Source organism: Henckelia pumila, chromosome 3 (assembly GCF_033568475.1).
Source record: "Henckelia pumila isolate YLH828 chromosome 3, ASM3356847v2, whole genome shotgun sequence".
NCBI lineage: Eukaryota > Viridiplantae > Streptophyta > Magnoliopsida > Lamiales > Gesneriaceae > Henckelia > Henckelia pumila.
The window spans coordinates 119558360-119578195 of record NC_133122.1 but is presented as its reverse complement, the minus strand read 5'-3'; the positions used below and the strand labels follow the sequence as shown (position 1 = coordinate 119578195).

At 39.6% G+C, this 19836-nt stretch overlaps 1 non-coding gene across 1 annotated transcript; it reads left to right on the top strand.

Moving 5' to 3' along the window:
* Positions 1-308: 308 nt before the first annotated feature.
* LOC140893923 (U6 spliceosomal RNA) lies at positions 309-411 on the top strand. Its single transcript, XR_012153481.1, has one exon. It is a non-coding gene; the product is annotated as a U6 spliceosomal RNA (small nuclear RNA).
* The last annotated feature ends 19425 nt before the right edge of the window (positions 412-19836 follow it).

Below are 19836 nucleotides of genomic sequence, written 5' to 3'. Positions count from 1 at the left end.
TAGATAGCGCATCGAACCCTGTCAGCATCAGTGACTCCCATATAGGCAAATATGGTCTCTAAAGAACGGATCCACTCCTCAGCAACAAGTGGATCGGTAGTTCCCTTGAACTCCTTGGGCTCCTGCTTCTTGAATCTCTCTGCTACATCCTCCTCATAAGACTTCCTCGGCTGAGCAGCCTGGTTCTCAATCAGTCTCGTAATCCCGGCCCACATGTTCACACTGGCCTGCTCGAACGGAGTAAGTGGAGGTGGCGGAGGTGGATTCTGGTTCGTCTCATCGCCATTATTGGGGTTGGTTTCTAGGGGGTCCCTTTGGGGACATCCGTTAAAATTGGAATGATACAGAGAAGATTAGCATGGCCCCTGCACAAGGATGACACGCATAAATCGAGAAATGGTATCAGAGCCGACCTCTCTTAGTACGGTATGGTTCGGGGATGAACCAAGCAGAAGCTGGTGGGCATGTGATACCCGGGGCTGAAGAGGCAGGGAGTGATCGTCGTTGCCAAGAAGTTGCACGAACAATGAGCGGCTCCTGTTAGGCTTCTAGGCAGAGGGAGACATAAATGAACCGATCTCGTGCCGGAATGAGAGGGATTCTGAGACTGTGTAGGTATGGGACTACATGGTTGAGGAGGGATTAAAAGATTTCATATGTATTATTCATATCAAGAAGGTGCATCTTTTTTTCGGGAGCTCATCATATAAGAACTCCAAAGTTAAGCGTGCTTAACTTGGGGCAATTATAGGATGGGTGAGTGAGGACATAAGCACGCTGAAAAGACACGTCTTGATACAGTGGGGCGTTACAATTGACCTAGTTAGTCGGAAGACTAAGATAGTGCCAGCGATGAGTGGACTCATCTAGAGGCATTAAGAGTATTGTCCGATTTAGAACATTGTGCTTTGTTCTAGGTGAAGGTGATCGGTTAACTCGTGCCCGGAAACGCAGCGGAAATATAAAATTTTTAATAAAAGAAATCCGAGCACTTGTCTAGTATTCAAATATTAAACAACCATAGGGTGTTTAGAATTTTACCTATCAATCTAAAAGATTGATTTATGGCTCCAACCAAGTTGATAAACAACTAGGCTCTTGAAAAATGGTAGACTCAATCTACAAGCTTCCAAGAGCACTCCTTGCTCAAAATGGATTCAACTCTTCGAGCCTCCGAATTAGGTCCACGACTAGACGATCTAAATCCACTCTAAATATGCAATAGAATATTTAGAGGATTTTTCATTGAGATATCATTTTAATTCTCCCTCAAAATGAAAGAAAATTTTGGAAGAAAACTTGGAGAAAGTTTCGGCCACTTCAAGCATTAGAATGGAATGAATTGTGTGTATGTATATTTTTATTATTCCAAATAATATATTAAAGGAGAGGGATTAATGAGTACAATTAAGCCATGCATGGAAAATTGCAAGGCATGCATGGAAAATTGCAAACTATCTTACAACCCTTCAAATTCCATACACACACATATATATATCATATATATATATATATACACGCCTATATATATATACATATAAATATATATATATATATATAAATGTAATTTGAACTTATTTTTAATTAATTATTAAACCTAAACCCATTTAATTTTAATCAATTAATTAAATTTAACTTGAACTCATTCAAGTCCACTAGTATCAATAATTATACAACACTATATTAATTTGAGCTCTACTAGACTCAATAGTGTTTAATTAATTCAACACTTGAATTAATTTAATTATTTGTAAATTAAAATGTCTACTAGTGTTAAATTAATTCAACACTTGAATTAATTAACTAAGTTCAAAATAATAGTTTAGAAAATCACCATTTTCATAAACTAATTATTTTAAGTCAACTTTTAATCTTGGAACACATTCACAAATTAAAAGTTACTTATTCCATTCATTCTCCAATTTAGAAGTCAAACTTCTAATTTATTTTACTTATAAACTCCTTTATAAGTTGTTCAACACATTGAACTTATTTTAATCTCAACGGGATCTAGAAAGCTAGTACTTGTGTGATCCTCAATGGTTCACTGATACAACTAGCAGTGGGTTCACATTTCCATGTGATTCAGGATTAACAAGTCCCTTATATGAGCATACCCTAAATAGCTCCATTCTTATTAATCAACACATTGATAATAAGAACATCAGAAAACTCAAGTCTGATAGTACCCAACCAGTCATGTAAACATCTAGCAGCATTTCTTACATGACTCCCTAGGTATCAAATGATAGTGCCTGCAAGAACCAATCAATTATGGTTAGCGTACAGTACGGTCCCTTCAACTCATATATCTCGACCGATTCGACAACCATTGGTTTATCGAGAGTTGTCATTGAATCGATAACTATGTGTCATGCCGTAGTTGCATCGAAAGTGTAATTCAAGAAACTCCTTTCTTAATTACCACTTACTCTGATCAGAGATTTCAAGCTACGTATGCATGATATAACATAGGATATCCATACCTGTAGGTAAGCGGTGAATCCCCGACTACAATGCATTGACTCCTATATGTTTCGTCACAACACCCAACATTGCCACCTGATGACCCCAGATGAGTCGGTAAACAAGTCAAAGTGAAGCACTAGCATATAGAGTCTCCATGTTGTCCCGGGTTATAGGACTAATGGTGTACAACCATAAACTAGGACTTCTCCACTCGATAAGTAAGAACCACTTGAAAAATCCTTTAGGGAGGTTTGTTCAGTGCACTCTACAAGGAGCACCTATTTGCATGCTTGTACATCTCCATGTCCCCTACCAATGAAACATGGTACTCACATCGCAAATACTAGTCTCAAGCTCGAGCGGCCTTTATCCTTCTTTATGGCGGCTGAATCGACTAGGAACAGTTTAGAATATACAGTATTCCAAATATGAGTTTCATGATAGTCATCACATGACCATCTCATATTCTTTCTACTATTTGTATATTCAAGGGCTTTATCTATGCAGCATGCATGGGTATAAAGATAAAGATGTGCCAAATTAAATAATGTCAAATATTATTAAAATAAAGATTGTCATACAAGAGTTCTCTCAAGGACCATCGGCCAACACATTGGCTCGACGGGCACCTACTCTAACACTAGATTGTTTCCTTAGAACAGTAGGTTGTCTGATCTTCGTTAGGTTGAGACTTGTGATGATGGGTTTTCATCGGGATACCAGGTCCAATATATGCAGAGTGTTGTGGGCTATGACCATGACTAGACGTGATGGGGTGCGATCCTATGCCAGCGCTACGTGGGAGCCTTCGTGCTTCAGGATTGGCGGTGGGAAGGCTACTTAGTCTAGGGATTTGGTAGCAGTCACGACGGGGTATGACCTTGTATTAAGATATCAGGTTTGATATCAATGGTTCGATATCGTCTGGTGTGCCAGAGATATAGTTTGAGTGTTCTGCTATGGGAACCAGTCATGGAGGGATTTCCTTGACAAGTGTGTACTCTGAGCAAATAGGTTTTAACCTTTGAGTTACTGCTAGACGTGTGAATCTAGTAGGAAGAAGGATTTCTACCAGCGATGACTAGAGGTTGTCATCAGAGTTGTGGTTAGAGTTTCCCTGTGATAGGAATCATCCAAGAACTTGGATGGGATGTTGTTTTAAGACTTCAACTCGAAAACGAGGACTACTCCTTGATGATTGGATTCATCAGTATTGGATTATATCAGATGTTGAGAATTGTACAGGACTATTTGAGATGTGAGGGAAGCGTGGCCTATGACCATGAAACCATGGTGATTTTCCAGGTGGGTTATCGTGGTAAGCTACCTTAGTCTTAAATTGTTGTACAGTATTAATAAAGAATATGATCAGGAGAGTGTTCGGAGATTGTAAGAATCTTGGAGATTCGTTAGTTATGATTGTGAATTTGACGAATCATGATGTTCATCCTGAATGAACGAGGCAAGGATAGTGAGTCCAGTGTTTGCGCTAAGTACTGTTTGATATTTTCAGAGATTGATCGTAGGATTTTCCATAGGATGGAAATGGGCTTAGTATGTCTTGATGTTCTCTTTGGGTGAACAAGACAACGATTGGTAGCGCTAAGGGGGCACGGGATTTGTGCTAATGACTACTAGTGGTTATTGGCTAACTCTGTCGGAGTTAGGTTGATTAAGTTCAGTGTACGAGGCAGCTGTCAGTAGTAAGGCACGATATTGTGTTGATAGACTACTTATAGCTATTGTCTGGATTATCAAATCTGGGTGTGTTGAAACCAGAACAATTTGGGTATTCCAAGTGTTTGGAAATAGTTCTTCGTGGCAGCTGAGTCATGGTTATTGATTGAGCCACGTAGGTTTAGATGATCAACAATTGTTTGATCGGACAAGTGCGAGCATCAGTTGATCGACGAGTTCGATTGGTTGATCCAATCAGTGAAGATTTGGATATATCAATTAAGAAATACTTGGGATAGTATTTTGTTGCTTAGTGCTTAGGAGATGAGTATTTGTTACAATCTCAGAGCATTCGGCACTTTGGATGATTAGAGTCTTTAGGATTGCCGGAGATGAATAATTCAGGAACGATTGCAACTGGACTTGTATTATCAAGTTAGGCGATAACTTGACAAGTGGATTCAAGCAAGGGAGTTGGTGGTGCCCTAGGATTATGCATTCTTGTTAAGAAGGAAACCGATATTGATCCAATCAATTACTTAATGATAGCAATGGTCTGGGAAGGATCATGTTGTTGTTTCATGTGGGAGTTGTCCATTGAACAACAATAGTGAAGGTTGTCGACCAGACATGTCGATGAATTGTTCCTGTGAGGACATATACGTATATCGTTATGTTTGAATATTTGTTCTTTCGAGTCAGTGAGTCACATCCATGCAAACTGTTTGTCAAAGATATTGCGTTTTAGCAATGAACGACAATCAGAGGCATTTTGGGTGACAAGTTACTTCGAGCATAAGTGTTTTCCTGGAGTGACTAGGGAATAGATGAATTAGTCTTTCAGTTCTAAGGCTGATGCCTTCAGCAAAAAGGAACAAGTTGACTGTCGAGAATCCGTTGGGATTTAGTTTCCAGGATCTTTATGTTCAACCTTGGAAAGTTGGGAAGAGCGATGATGGTATCACCAGAGACTCCGAGTTGAGTTATATCAGACGCATGTAACTGTCGGGTGTTGAGACGGAATAGGAAGTGTTTCCATATGTCTGTGCACTATGGAATGTCCCAGTCGAGCAGATTGGTAGGAGCTTGCCTTAGTCTTGATGTGTGCACAGTGATTGCAAGTATGTATAACAATCAGGATGATGTCTATTGATTGAATTCGTGGGTGAATAACCTATGGTCGAGATGATGTAGATCATCAGAGGTGTGATAACTTCTATTGCAATGTATGCGTGACTTCGCAGGCCGATGGTTAGAAGATGACTTAGTGTCATTATCGGTGAGCGATGATAGTTTTCATCAGGGCACATTGTTGAGTTATACTAAGAAATATGAACTGTGATTGGTACTAGACTGGATGGTTTGAGTTCCCAGTAATTGCTTGGGAAGCTCGTTTGCTTCGGTGGAGCATGGGATGGATGACCAGTTTGGAATCACGTTAAGCAGTTATGTTGGAGTATAGCTTTGGGTCAGCAAGATTCTCTTGAGAAGAAATTCGGGTTTTGTTGTGTCAACACAGTGTTGGGATTAGTGTTTCCTGACTAGAGGTGTTGAGCACTGAAAACTTTTGGAACCATTAGATGGTTAAATCGAGTTTCGGTTAGTGATTCGACGAATGTCGTAAACAAGTCAGGTTATGACTTGGTCTTCGTCAGTTTAAGATTTTACTTGGGATGATAATCTCGATCAAGCGGGTGTTTGTATCCTTCGTGGGCAGTGAGATCGTGGTCAATATGGAAGACGTATCAGTGTTGTGATACATTAGTACCGAGGAAGTTTGAATGTCAACCAGCAGCGCAGTAATCTTCAGTTGGGAGGATATTAATGCGGTGCAGCATTAATGGATGCTTAAAGGAATTTGACAAGATTCTGACTTTGTCGGAAGCTATTTTGACCAGACACTCAGGCAAGGGTTTTTAGTACGTTCTCGAGGTTTATCCTAGATTTCGAGGACAAAATATTTTAAGGAGGGGAGAATGTAGTGACTCGTATCCAAAATTAACGATTAATACGTAATTAATCGTGTAATCATGTTTAGATTAAGTAAAACATTATTAAGGAAATTCCAAATGGATCAATGGAGTCCAGAAATGGATTCAAGACACTCGGAAATGGTGGGTAAGGTTCGAAGGGTTCGGACGCTCCGAACCTAAGTTCGGAGGATCCGAACATGGATGGAGCCAGGCTTCGGAGGCTCTGAAGGCTTTGGGCAATCCGAAGAGTAGCCCAGCCAGCTGTCCTGAAATATTATGTCATCGGTGACGTCATAGGGGTGACTTTGGACGACCCGAAGAGGCAATTCGGACAATCCGAACAGTGTTCGGGACAGGTGCATGGTTGCATGCAATTGGATTGACACATGGCGGAGATCGGACAATCCGATGAGATGATCGGACAGCCCAAAGCAATTTGGACGCTTTGAAGGCGTGAACGGACGACCCGAACCCTCGCTTATATATAGAGAGCCGAGGAGCTCATTTGAGACTCGCACCAACTTCCTCTCCTTCGCCCACGTGGCTCTATTTAGGGCTTTGGGTACTCTTATTTTAGAGTTGGAGTAGGGAAAATATTCTAGTATAATCAGACAGTGTCTGACATAGTAGCGGAGCAGTGCTCGTGTAGTGGAGCTGTGCTCGAGGCTGTGGAGCTGCAGCAGGGGTGTGCCCCTAGTTGCAGGATAGTCTCCATCAAAGGGCTGACGACAAACGCAGGTATAGCTATGGTCTCCTTAAAATATTTAGGAGTATTCAATAGCTTAGTTAAGGCTTTTAGAGCTTAATTCATGATGCATGAATTTTTGCATTGTAGAGTTGATGATAGGCTGAGAACCTAGAGTGGGACTGCTAGGACTGCCTGTAGTAAGGTACGTAAGTAGTGATTGAGATATACAGCATGATATATATTGTATGTGTTGCATGAGTATGTGCTACTTGTTTTACCATGTTTTACGGCTTTAGCACATGCTTGTTTTTACGGTTGACTGCATCTGGTATGACGTGAGTCATTGACAGTTTCTGTCAGTAAGGCGTTACTTCCTGCGGATTTGTGTTTGGGGACACTCAGCCCCTGGTTTTGCTATCACTAGGAGCGACCACGACGGTGGAGTAGACGCTACAGTTGATAGGTGAATATAGGAGCGGCACCACGGACTTGCTACCCGATATTGCCCTGTATATTCATGGCGCCTCTGAGTACTATTTTACCCTCGTTTTAAATACACTTATGTGTTGAATATATTTAATATATCATTGCTTTCGTATTGAGCTTAGAGCTCACGTCCAGTCTTTTCTGTGTATCTGGACATCCCATTTGACGGGGCATGTGTAGGTGCAGGATTGAGCACCAGGAGCTTGGAGTAGCCATTGACCAGTGAAGACAACAGGATTAGCTGTAGGTTTTGCCCTTTAGGCTCATTCATTCAATTGGGTTGTATAATCAAATTTGTTTAACCGGTTGTATTCTGTCGGTTTGCTTTTATTTAAGTCTTCCGCAGCGATTTATTTTAATGCATGCTTAATTATGCTCTTAACTCTGATTAGGTAGTGGATCCGGGTTGGGTCGCTACACTATTTTTTCCTTAAGAGCGGGAATTATATTTTTTTTCTACTGTTCTTTTGTTCAACATCCCATTCTTATCACGCCCATAGTTGTTAAAAGCGTAAGGTGCAAAAAAGCGTTCAAGTACCTTGGGGCTTAAAGCGCAAAGTGAAGCGCATGCTTCACGGAAAAAAAGCGCAATAAACAAAATATTATCAAAATAATAAGAATAAAGTTAAAAATATTTGCAAATGTGATAGATAAATATCAAATATCATAAGAGTAATCATCTTCATTCTCCAAATATACGTACTCAGCCCCATTGCTTGATTTATATCCATCGGTATCTTCTTCTTCTTCAGTTTCATAATCAATGTTCAGCTCTTATTCCTCAACAAGTCTAGTTCGAGCTAAAGATTGCTTTCTTTTTGTTGAAATGGATTATTATGCTCCTTTTGAACTAGATGCATTTCTAGATCGAAAGTCATATGTACTTTCACCAACCCCAGCCGCTTGTGCTACATCACTCCAACGCAAATCATCATCTTCAAAGACAAAATCATTATCCTCATTGTCACTATCACCATCATCCAACTTTCCTAACAACTATTCATTACAATCATCTATTTCTGACAAAGAAATATGATCGATCTTATCTCGCATGGCATATCTCCGCCTCAATTCTCTGTTGTATTTGATATATACCAAATCATTCAATCGTTGTTGAGACAATCTTTTTTTTTTTTTTAGAATGTATCTGCCAAAAAATTAGAACTAAGAAGTTAAAGTTCATATTCTATAATCTGAAATTTTATATGTATGAATTAATTAAAAACACCTCAAACTTACATGTTCGAATACACTCCAATTACAATCGCACCCTAAATAAGAGCATGTGAGATACAAAATCATCATTGCAAATGATTTCAACTCAAGTGTATAACAAAACCACCAATCAGCTTGAAAGTTGAAACACAAAAACATATAAGATTAAATTTCTTACCATCCAAAGTTTGTAATGCTTGAGAAACAAAAAAGTATTTCACTAAATATTATTTACCTTGTGATTTTGAAGTTCTCTGTCTGATAGCCATAGGTAAACCAACATGTTCTTCCACATTTTTGTATTTCTCCAATTGATTTGTGATCTTATCTTGCAAATTTTCACCTCTCACCAATCTATCTTTGCATTTGTACAAACCCTCCAACACTTCTTGATAATTTTGTATATCAGGATTTGAGTTTAAAAAAAAAACTCGGGATTCAAGAAATATCCAGCGGCATGCAATGGATGATGGAGTTGAATGTTCCATCTTTTGTCTATAATTACAAAAACACCATGATATTTCTCTTCATTCTTATTAAATGACGCGGTGATAGCTTCTTTGGCTCTATCCATGGCCTAATAGATATAACCCATAGGAGACCTTTTTTCCCCGTCTACCAGCCTCAATACTTTCACCAATGGGCCTCAAAATTTCAATGCAAAAACTACAGATTTCCAAAAAGAAGGTGTAACTCCCCGTTTTTATCTTAAATGAGTTTATTTGAGTTAATCGAAGATTACAGAGTTCAAGAGCCGGTTTGATTTTTATCAAGGTCCATTTTGCAAATTTTGGATTTTTCAAGGACTAAAACGTAATATCGGTTTTAATAGATATTTATAAGGCTTTTGGACCCATTCTCTTCTCCATCACCTCCATTGCATCGCGTCCCTCCATTAGAGCCGCCCCTTTGAGCTTTCAAGCTTTCGGATTTTAGTCCGAGCTCGATCCGGCCGTTGGAATTTATTTCTGAAGGCAGATTAAAGATCACTGCAGCGAGAGCCCCGTTATATCATAAGTATTTCTCCGATCAGATGTCATTCTAGTTTTTGGATGTTTTTAGAATCATTTGAAATTCGAGTATGTTATTCTTGGCGGAGTTTTGATCGTTTATTATCTGTCGGTTTTGAATTTGAGCATCGTTTGGAATTGTTATTATTTTCGGAAGCCTTGTTCAAAAATTTGGGTTTGAGATTTGTTGGAATTGCATTGTTATTGTTGTTTTAGCATTGATTCGTATTGATATCGGTATTGTGAAAGAGTGGGTTCCCGGTGAGCCAACTTGTGGCTAAGGGCTTTGATGACTCTTTGTATAAACAATCTTTTGTTTAATATGATTTACACTTTTATTAATGGCAATGACTTTATCTTTCTTCATATTGTTATATTGTGATATACTATTGTTGTTTTGATAAAGACCTTGAATATACTATAGTGTATGTAAGATGTGGTAGAACATGGAGATGTCTATCATGAAACACATCTTATAGTCACTGTATATTCTAAACTGTTCCTAGTCGATTGAGCCGTCCAATAATAAGGATAAGGATCGCTCGAGTTTGAGACTAGCATTTGTGATGCAGAGTACCACGTTTCATTGGTAAGGAACATAGAGATGTTCGAAGCATGCAAATGGATATTCATACGATGAATGATCGAAATACCCTATCCGGACTTTCCAAGTGGTTATCACTTATCGAGTGGATAAAGTCCGCGGTTTTGGTTGTACACCATTAGTCCTTACTACTTGAAACATCATTGAGACTCTATATGCTAGTACTGTGCTTTGACTCGTTTACCGACTCTATTGGGGTCATCAGGTGTCGGGATTGGGTACAGTTACAACACATATAGGAGTCGATGCTTTGTTGTCAAGGATTCACCACATACTTGAGAGTGTGGATATCCTATGCGATCTGAGGAGATATTAGTGTGACGAATCTCTGGCCAGAGTACATGATGTGTTTTAAGAAATGGTTTCTTAGTAACACATGCGATGTCACTATTTGATCTTCAAGATGTATTGCATAGTTATCGAATCTCGAACGACTCTCGATTTACCAATGGTTGTTGATTCGATCGGGATATATGGATGAAGGGACCGTACTGTACGCTAACCAAAATCTATTGGTTCTTGCAGGCACTATCAGTGATACCTAGGGAATCATGGGGCGATGTTGCTAGGCGCTCTTACCATGATTCGATGGGCAAGTCGGAAATTGTTGTTCCGAGTCACAAGGAGTTGTGAGCCCACGGCTAGCTGTATCCCTGAACCATTGAGGGTCACACAGAGTAATGGATTTTTAATCCCCGTTGAGATAGTTAAATTTAAAGAGTTAAATTTAATGAACAAAGAAGTTGGACTTCTTATTTAAGAGTAGAGGAGTAAGATTTCCTAAAATGACATAGGGATGGGCATTTTTGGAAATCACTGAATTCGGATTCAGAAAAATTTATCTTGACTTTAAAAGGTGCAGAAATGGTTTCTGTGCACATTATGACTAATGTTTTCTCTCAAATAGTGGCCGCCCCCCTCCCCTCTGCTCGGGAAAAATCCAGTCTGTGAATTTTGAATTACAGTCTGGTTTAACGGATCAAATTCGTTAATTCTCTTCGTAGAAACTTCTGATAGATTTTCTAGTGCAATCTATCAGAGGGATTAAATATCTGTTCGTGGACCTGATTGAAGAACAGTTCGTCCATCAGTTCCTGGGAGATACAACAAGAGTAGAGCAATCTGTTGGTGTCCATAATCTCGATTCGAGATTGGAGGTAAAAATTTATAATTGTTATTTAATGTTTACACACACAATTTAATCGTAAAGTTTTGATACCCATTATGGAATCGTTCCATATAAAATTTTTAAACTTCCGCTGCACAGGGTATCAATCTTGATTGATCTGATCGTCGTTATCCAACAGTGGTATCAGAGCCAGGTTGCTCAGATCAAGCGATTAAATTAATCGATTGTACAAAAAATTTTTAAGCCTCGGTTTTTGAAACAAAATAAATATTTTAAAAATAAAAAAAAAATTTCGGGCAAAACCCGGGCAGCGATAAAATAAGATTTTATATATGGAATATGATTTTATCCTTTTAAATTTAAATTGCCATTGCATGTTATCCAATAAATTAATTTTGAATTAAATGTTATTGGATAAGGATGATCGATTGCCATGACCAATTTTATAGGTGTATGTTAGGAATTTACATTTGTTTTTATTGTTGTTGGATTTATTAATGGGCCTGGTTTATGGCCCAATATGAATTGTCATATGTAATAAAAGTGGGCCTGGTTTATGGCCCGTTCCCATCCCTTGAAATGTATCCCCTACTTGTCATGGTTATTTATTGTAAATACATTAGACTTAGTGGGAGATGAAGATTTGAAGATGGAGGTGGGCCCAGCAGACAATAAAGACAGAAGAAATGTAAATTGGAAGCTCAATGTAATAGGATTGCATTGCATACTGCATATTACCTAGGATTGGACTAAGACTCGTGATTGGCAACCACGGGTCGATTAGAAATGGAATCGATCATCCTATATAATATGTGATATTATTGTTGTATGCATGTTTTAAACTAAATTGTGTGAATCCTGCAAGCATACAAAAATTTTAAAAATGATGAGACAAATTTTCAAAATTAAAATTCCTCGTTTTAAATATGATTTAAAATTGATATCAAGACAAATAAAGGAAATTTAAAATTGTTTAAATGTTCCTACCTTCCATCAACGATCAATGTATGAGATGCTACCCGCGGATACGGTCCGGCTCATATTATTGGGGGGGCCCGTTCGTCGGAAAGCTGTACATTGGATCGACACATGTTGTAAGTTGGGTGGAACTCCCATGGGATCGGCTCATATTATTGGGGGATCCACATGGCGACCGTCCATCACAACTTAATATTGATGGGTCATCTTGACATGTCACAATAAACGGCGTCATATTATTGGGCCCTTATTGGACGTGAGGTAAAAACGTGGAGGTTGCTTTGGAAGCAATTGGGCTCTACCTTTTGAAAATTATGGTTGGCTGATATTATTCGGGACCATAGTTTGTCAATTGGACTCCATGTTCTCACTAAGGAAAACAGTTTCCCGTTTTCACTAGAGGGTAGTGAAATCGTTAAAATAGTGGGAGTGAGATTCATAAAATAAATTTCTCCTATTTTATGTCTTAGTAAATTATTTAAACAATCACTGATATTTGTCTGTTTCTTTTCAGTATTTCATAAATATGAATTCGCGTAATCCACTTTTCTCGATCCTCGAACAAAATAAATTGACTGGCGCAAACTATACGGAATGGTTCCGTAAGTTTAAGATTGTCTTGACTTCAGAGAAGATGCTCTACGTGTTAGAAAAATCTCCTCCGAAGGAAGCACCAGCTGACATAAGTCCAGAAGAGTTAGCCAAACTTGATACATGGTGGGACCATGATATCAAGGCCAAATGCTATATGCAAGCCTCGATGTCTGATGAACTCCAGAGGCGATTTGAGGATACCGTGAATGCTGCTGACATTCACGTACAACTCAAGGAAATTTTTGGGGCTCAATCGAGGGCTGAAAGGTTCGCTACTGTAAAGGAGCTAATGACGTGTCGCATGCGTGAAGGGACTTCGGTCCGTGATCATGGGGTACGAGTGATTTGGCTCATACAGAAGTTGGTAACCCTTGATTTGGTGTTGGAGCATGAACTCAACGTGGACTTACTACTTCTATCTCTTCCTTCTTCGTTTGACGGATTTGTGGTGAATTTCAATATGAACAAGATAGAGGCCTCCCTTGAAGAGATGGTCAATATGCTTGTGACATATGAATCCACTTTAAAGAAGGATAAACCGGCTTTTTTGGTGGGATCCTCTTCTTCTGCTAAGAAGGGGCCAAGTACAAAGGGTAAGAAACGTTCTGCCCCACCCAAGAAAATCGAACCCGAGAAGAAGTACAAGACAAAGGCTTCAAACATGGAAAAGTCCAAGGACGTTTGCCATTACTGCAAGAAGCCCGGTCATTGGAAGCGTAACTGCAAGGAATATCTAAAGCAGTTGCGAACTGCGAAGGGTATGTTCTATATTGAAATAAATATTTCACTTGATACTACTTCTTGGGTATTGGATACCGGATGTGGATCTCACATTTGCAATGATTTGCAGGTGATGACAAGAAGTCGCAGGCTTAGAATGGGTGAGACCCAGCTGAGGCTCGGAAATGGTTCCAGAGTTGAAGCTAAAGCTGTGGGAGATATTTATTTAATTTTGCAGAACGGTTTTAAGTTACTTTTGAGAGATGTTTTATTTGTTCCGGATTTTATTAAAAACATTATTTCTGTTTCTATGCTTGATAGAGATGGTTATTCTTGCAATTTTGTGAATGGGATTTGCAATATTTACAAGAATGAATGTTTGATTGGAAATGGACAACTTGAAAATGATCTATATAACTTAAAACTAAAAGACGTTCCAATAAATTATGTTGATAAACCGGCAACAACAAACAAAAGGAAAATCGATAGCCAAAACCCGGCAAACCTTTGGCATGCTAGGTTAGGTCATATTTCCTCAAGGAGGATGAACAAGCTAGTGGGAGAGGGCATGTTTGATATGTCTGATATTAACTCTCTACCTGCTTGTGAATCCTGCCTGAAAGGAAAAATGACTATATCTCCTTTTAAGGGGAAACCTGAGCGTAGTCAAAATCTGTTGGATTTGATCCATACAGATGTTTGTGGTCCATTTAGAGTTGGTACTCAATATGGCCACACCTACTTCATTACCTTTACTGATGATTATTCTAGGTATGGGTATTTATATTTAATGAAATATAAGTCTGAAGCATTTGAAAAGTTCAAAGAATTCAAGACTGAAGTAGAAAACAAGCTAGGTAAAAGTATTAAAGCACTTTGATCGGATCGAGGTGGAGAATACTTAAGTACCGAGTTTTTGGACTATCTGAAGGAGAATGGGATTCTCTCTCAGTGGACTCCTCCTATGACACCACAGCTGAATGGTGTATCGGAGCATCGTAATCGAACTTTGTTGGACATGGTTCGATCCATGATGAGCTTCACTGAGCTTCCATCTTCGTTTTGGGGCTATGCGCTTGAAACGACGGTATTGTTGTTGAACAACGTCCACACTAAAGCAGTGGACAAAACACCATACGAGTTATGGAATGGCAAAGCTCCTAAGTATTCGTACTTGAGGATTTGGGAATGTCCTGCTTACGTGAAGCAGACAGTGGGAGATAAGTTGGATAGTCGATCCACCTTATGTTATTTTGTAGGGTATCCGAAGAATTCAATCGGATATTATTTCTATCATCCTGCTGAAACAAAGGTGTTTGTTTCAAGGAATGCCACCTTCTTGGAGAATGAGTTCTTATTGGATAAGAAAGGCAAGATGATGGAACTCGAAGAAATTCGAGAAGAACCCGAAATACAAAATAACGATCCTACACCTCAGGAACCATTGATAGACACGCCTGTACCTAGAAGATCCGAGAGGACTTCTATACCTCCTATTCGATATGGTCTTCTTCTTGAAGGGAATCAAGATGAACCCGATGTTGGATGTGATCCAAGAAACTTCAAGGAAGCAATTTCTGATGCGGATTCAAATTTATGGCTTGAAGCTATGCAGTCGGAAATAGATTCGATGCATACAAACCAAGTTTGGTCTTTAGTAGGTCCTCCCGATGGAATTGTTCCAATAGGGTGTAAATGGATCTACAAGAGAAAGCTTGGGCCTGATGGTAAGGTATTGACCTACAAGGCGCGATTGGTGGCGAAAGGTTATACTCAAAGACAAGGAGTTGACTATGATGAAACCTTTTCACCAGTTGCAATGTTCAAGTCCATAAAATCCTTATTGCCATAGCTGCTTGGTATGACTATGAGATATGGCAGATGGATGTGAAGACTGCATTTCTTAATGGAAACATTAAGGAAGGGATCTATATGACGCAGCCTGAGGGATACACATCCATGGGAAGCGAGCATAAGGTATGCAAGCTTCAGAGATCAATTTATGGTCTAAAACAAGCATCAAGAAGTTGGAACCAGAAATTTGATGAAACAATAAAGGATTTTGGTTTCATCAAGAACCCGGAGGAACCATGCGTGTACAAGAAAGTAGTTAAGGATGCTGTGACATTCTTAGTACTTTATGTTGATGACATCCTACTCATTGGGAATGACGTAGGGATGTTGCAGTCAACAAAGATATGGTTATCAGGTAGATTCTCGATGAAGGATTTGGGTGAGGCATCCTATATTCTAGGGATACAGATCTATAGAGATAGATCTAAGAGAATGATAGGACTCACTCAATCAACCTACATCGACACCATATTGAAACGGTTTTCAATGGATGGGTCCAAGAGAGGACATCTACCCATGTGTCATGGAGTTTCTCTATCCAAGTCTATGTGTCCCAAGACTGATGAAGAGATAGAGAAAATGACACATGTACCATATGCGTCAGCCATAGGTAGTATCATGTATGGGATGATATCTACCAGACCGGATGTAGCATTTGCTCTGAGTGTCACGAGCAGATATCAAGCTAATCCCGGTCAAATGTATTGGAAAGCCGTGAAGGAAATTCTTAAGTACTTACGAAGGACTAAGAATATGTTCATGGTATATGGAGGAAGAGAACTAAAATTGGAAGGCTATACCGACTCTAGCTTCCAAAGTGACGTGGATGACTCGAAGTCAACCTCTGGATTTGTGTTCATGCTCAATGGCGGTGCTGTCTCTTGGAAGAGTTCCAAGCATGACACCACAGCGGATTCCACCACTGAGGCAGAATACATTGCAGCATCAGCTGCTGCTAAAGAGGCCGTTTGGATGAGGAATTTCGTCCAAGAGTTGGGCGTCATTCCTGAAGTTGTTGGTCCAGTCCCGGTGTACTGTGACAACACGGGTGCCGTTGCTCAGGCAAAGGAACCAAGGTCTCATCAAAGATCCAAACACGTACTGAGGAAATACCACATCATCCGGGAGATTGTGGAAAGAGGAGACATCATTGTCGAAAGAGTGGCCTCTGCAGACAATATCGCTAATCCACTTACTAAGCCCTTGCCAGGACCATTATTTGACAAACATCGCGAAGCAATGGGTCTACGTAGTATGACTAGTTGGCTTTAGGGCAAGTGGGAGATTGAAAGAGTGGGTGCCCGATGAGCCAACTTGTGGCTAAGGGCTTTGATGACTCTTTGTATAAACAATTTTTTGTTTAATATGATTTACACTTTTATTAATGGCAATGACTTTATCTTTCTTCATATTGTTATATTGTGATATACTATTGTTGTTTTGATAAAGACCTTGAATATACTATAGTGTATGTAAGATGTGGTAGAACATGGAGATGTCTATCATGAAACACATATTATAGTCACTGTATATTCTAAACTGTTCCTAGTCGATTGAGCCGTCCGATAATAAGGATAAGGATCGCTCGAGTTTGAGACTAGCATTTGCGATGCAGAGTACCACGTTTTATTGGTAAGGAACATAGAGATATTCGAAGCATGCAAATGGATATTCATACGATGAATGATCGAACTACTCTATCCGGACATTCCAAGTGGTTATCACTTATCGAGTGGATAAAGTCCGCGGTTTTGGTTGTACACCATTAGTCCTTACTACTTGAAACATCATTGAGACTCTATATGCTAGTACTGTGCTTTGACTCGTTTACCGACTCTATTGGGGTCATCAGGTGTCGGGATTGGGTACAGTTACAACACATATAGGAGTCGATGTTTTGTTGTCAAGGATTCACCACATACTTGCGAGTGTGGATATCCTATGCGATCTGAGGAGATATTAGTGTGACGAATCTCTGGCCAGAGTACATGATGTGTTTTAAGAAATGGTTTCTTAGTAACACATGCGATCTTCAAGATGTATTGCATAGTTATCGAATCTCGAACGACTCTCGATTTACCAATGGTTGTTGATTCGATCGGGATATATGGATGAAGGGACCGTACTGTACGCTAACCAAAATCTATTGGTTCTTGCAGGCACTATCAGTGATACCTAGGGAATCATGGGGCGATGTTGCTAGGCGCTCTTACCATGATTCAATGGGAAAGTCGGAAATTGTTGCTCCGAGTCACAAGGAGTTGTGAGCCCATGGCTAGCTGTATCCCTGAACCATTGAGGGTCACACAGAGTAATGGATTTTTAATCCCCGTTGAGATAGTTAAATTTAAAGAGTTAAATTTAATGAACAAAGAAGTTGGACTTCTTATTTAAGAGTAGAGGAGTAAGATTTTCTAAAATGACATAGGGATGGGCATTTTTGGAAATCACTGAATTCGGATTCAGAAAAATTTATCTTGACTTTAAAAGGTGAAGAAATGGTTTCTGTGCACATTGGTGAAATCGGTTTATCAATCGGAGTTATGATGAATTTTATATTAATTTCTGAACATGCGGGCTTTGCTTGTCGGGCTTGAACTTATGACTAATGGGCCCTAAGCTGTTAGTGGCCTACATTATAAATAAGTTATTGCAGTACAGAAATTACACACAACAGGTCACAATTTTCGAAAAACCCTAGTTTTCTCTCAAATAGTGGCCGCCCCCCTCCCCTCTGCTCGGGAAAAATCCAGTCTGTGAATTTTGAATTACAGTCTGGTTTAACGGATCAAATTCGTTAATTCTCTTCGTAGAAACTTCTGATAGATTTTCTAGTGCAATCTATCAGAGGGATTAAATCTCTTTTCGTGGACCTGATTGAAGAACAGTTCGTCCATCAGTTCCTGGGAGATACAACAAGAGCAGAGCAATCTGTTGGTGTCCATAATATCGATTCGAGATTGGAGGTAAAAATTTATAATTGTTATTTAATTTTACACACACAATTTAATCGTAAAGTTTTGATACCCATTATGGAATCGTTCCATATAAAATTTTTAAACTTCCGCTGCACCGGGTATCAATCTTGATTGATCTGATCGCCGTTATCCAACATATTGAACTGCTGTCTGCATTTTCGGATGGTTCAGTTTATAGTCGTTATGCCGTCGGTTTGAGTTTTGAGATTTCAAACCATTTGAGTTGTTGTACTTTGGGCTTTGAGTTTGTTTGATGATGTTGATCATCTTTTGTCTCCGTACAGTTTCGTTGGAGTTGTCGATCCCGGAGTTAACAACTGTTGAGCGTCAAGAGTTGGACAAAGATCGGTAAAGAGATTACCTTGTACCGTTGTTGTTGTTGTTGTTGGGATTGTTTAGTCTTTGATAAAATCTTTTGTTGTAGCTTATCCAGAGTTGGAGCTACAACATTGAAAGGTAAAATCAGTAATCGTTAGTGGGATAGCATACTCGGGACAGCTGGTTCTCGAGTTTCCCCTTTTCAATCACATATTACATCAATACGGGTTTTAGCATAGGGAACTTGTATTTTGTTGGTTAATTGAGTTTTTTTATGTGGCTTATGTTTCTATGTTTTGATATGCATTCATCTTGATCCAAATTTGTTTCAGCGGGCAAAACATCCCTTTTTGTTTAGACGTTTTGGGAGCGATACTGCAAGTGGCCTGGGTGTAAAAGTTCACCTAGTGTCAGCATACTCCGTATAGTTGCACCAAAGTCTAGGGGAGTAGGATACGTGGCACCACCTCGATTGGGAGAGTCGGTGAGTAATTACGTGATCTCATCCTTGGGATCCCAAAAGCACCACAGCAATCTCTCGTTTATCAGAATTGATATCCCGATTTAAAGACATGCATTTCATTACGTTGATATTAATTTCGTATTGCCTTGAAAGCATGTTTATTAATTTTATTACTTGTTATGTTGCTTTTACTGGGAATATCCTTCTCACCGATTATCCGGCTGTTGCTTTGTTTTGTATGTGTACTTGGTAACAGGTGGGGCAGGATCAAGTCAGCGAAGACCTGGTTAGCAACATGAAGGAGAGTTAGATGTGAGACTCGGTCTAGAAGTCTTGTTAGCATGACAATCTAGTTTACGTTTTGAAGCATATTTAGAACTCGAACTTGGATTGGAAGTTGTCTTGCTTGTAGTTAAAACTTGTTATGTTTGTATGTGGCTTGTAATAGCTAGCACCGATGCATGAATTTGTTGTTGGGACTTGATTGTTGCACTTTTCGATCTTATATATTGCGTTGGATTGTTTTTCCCCAGCAGGAGCAGCGGGTGAGGTGCGCCCACGCATCCTAGCGCGCGCCCGCGCGGCCTGCGCCCCTTCCCGGGCAGGGCATCACGTGCGCTCACGCCTCAGGAGGGCGCGCACGCGCGTGAGCCAGGGGGCCGTGCGCAGCCGCGCCGGTT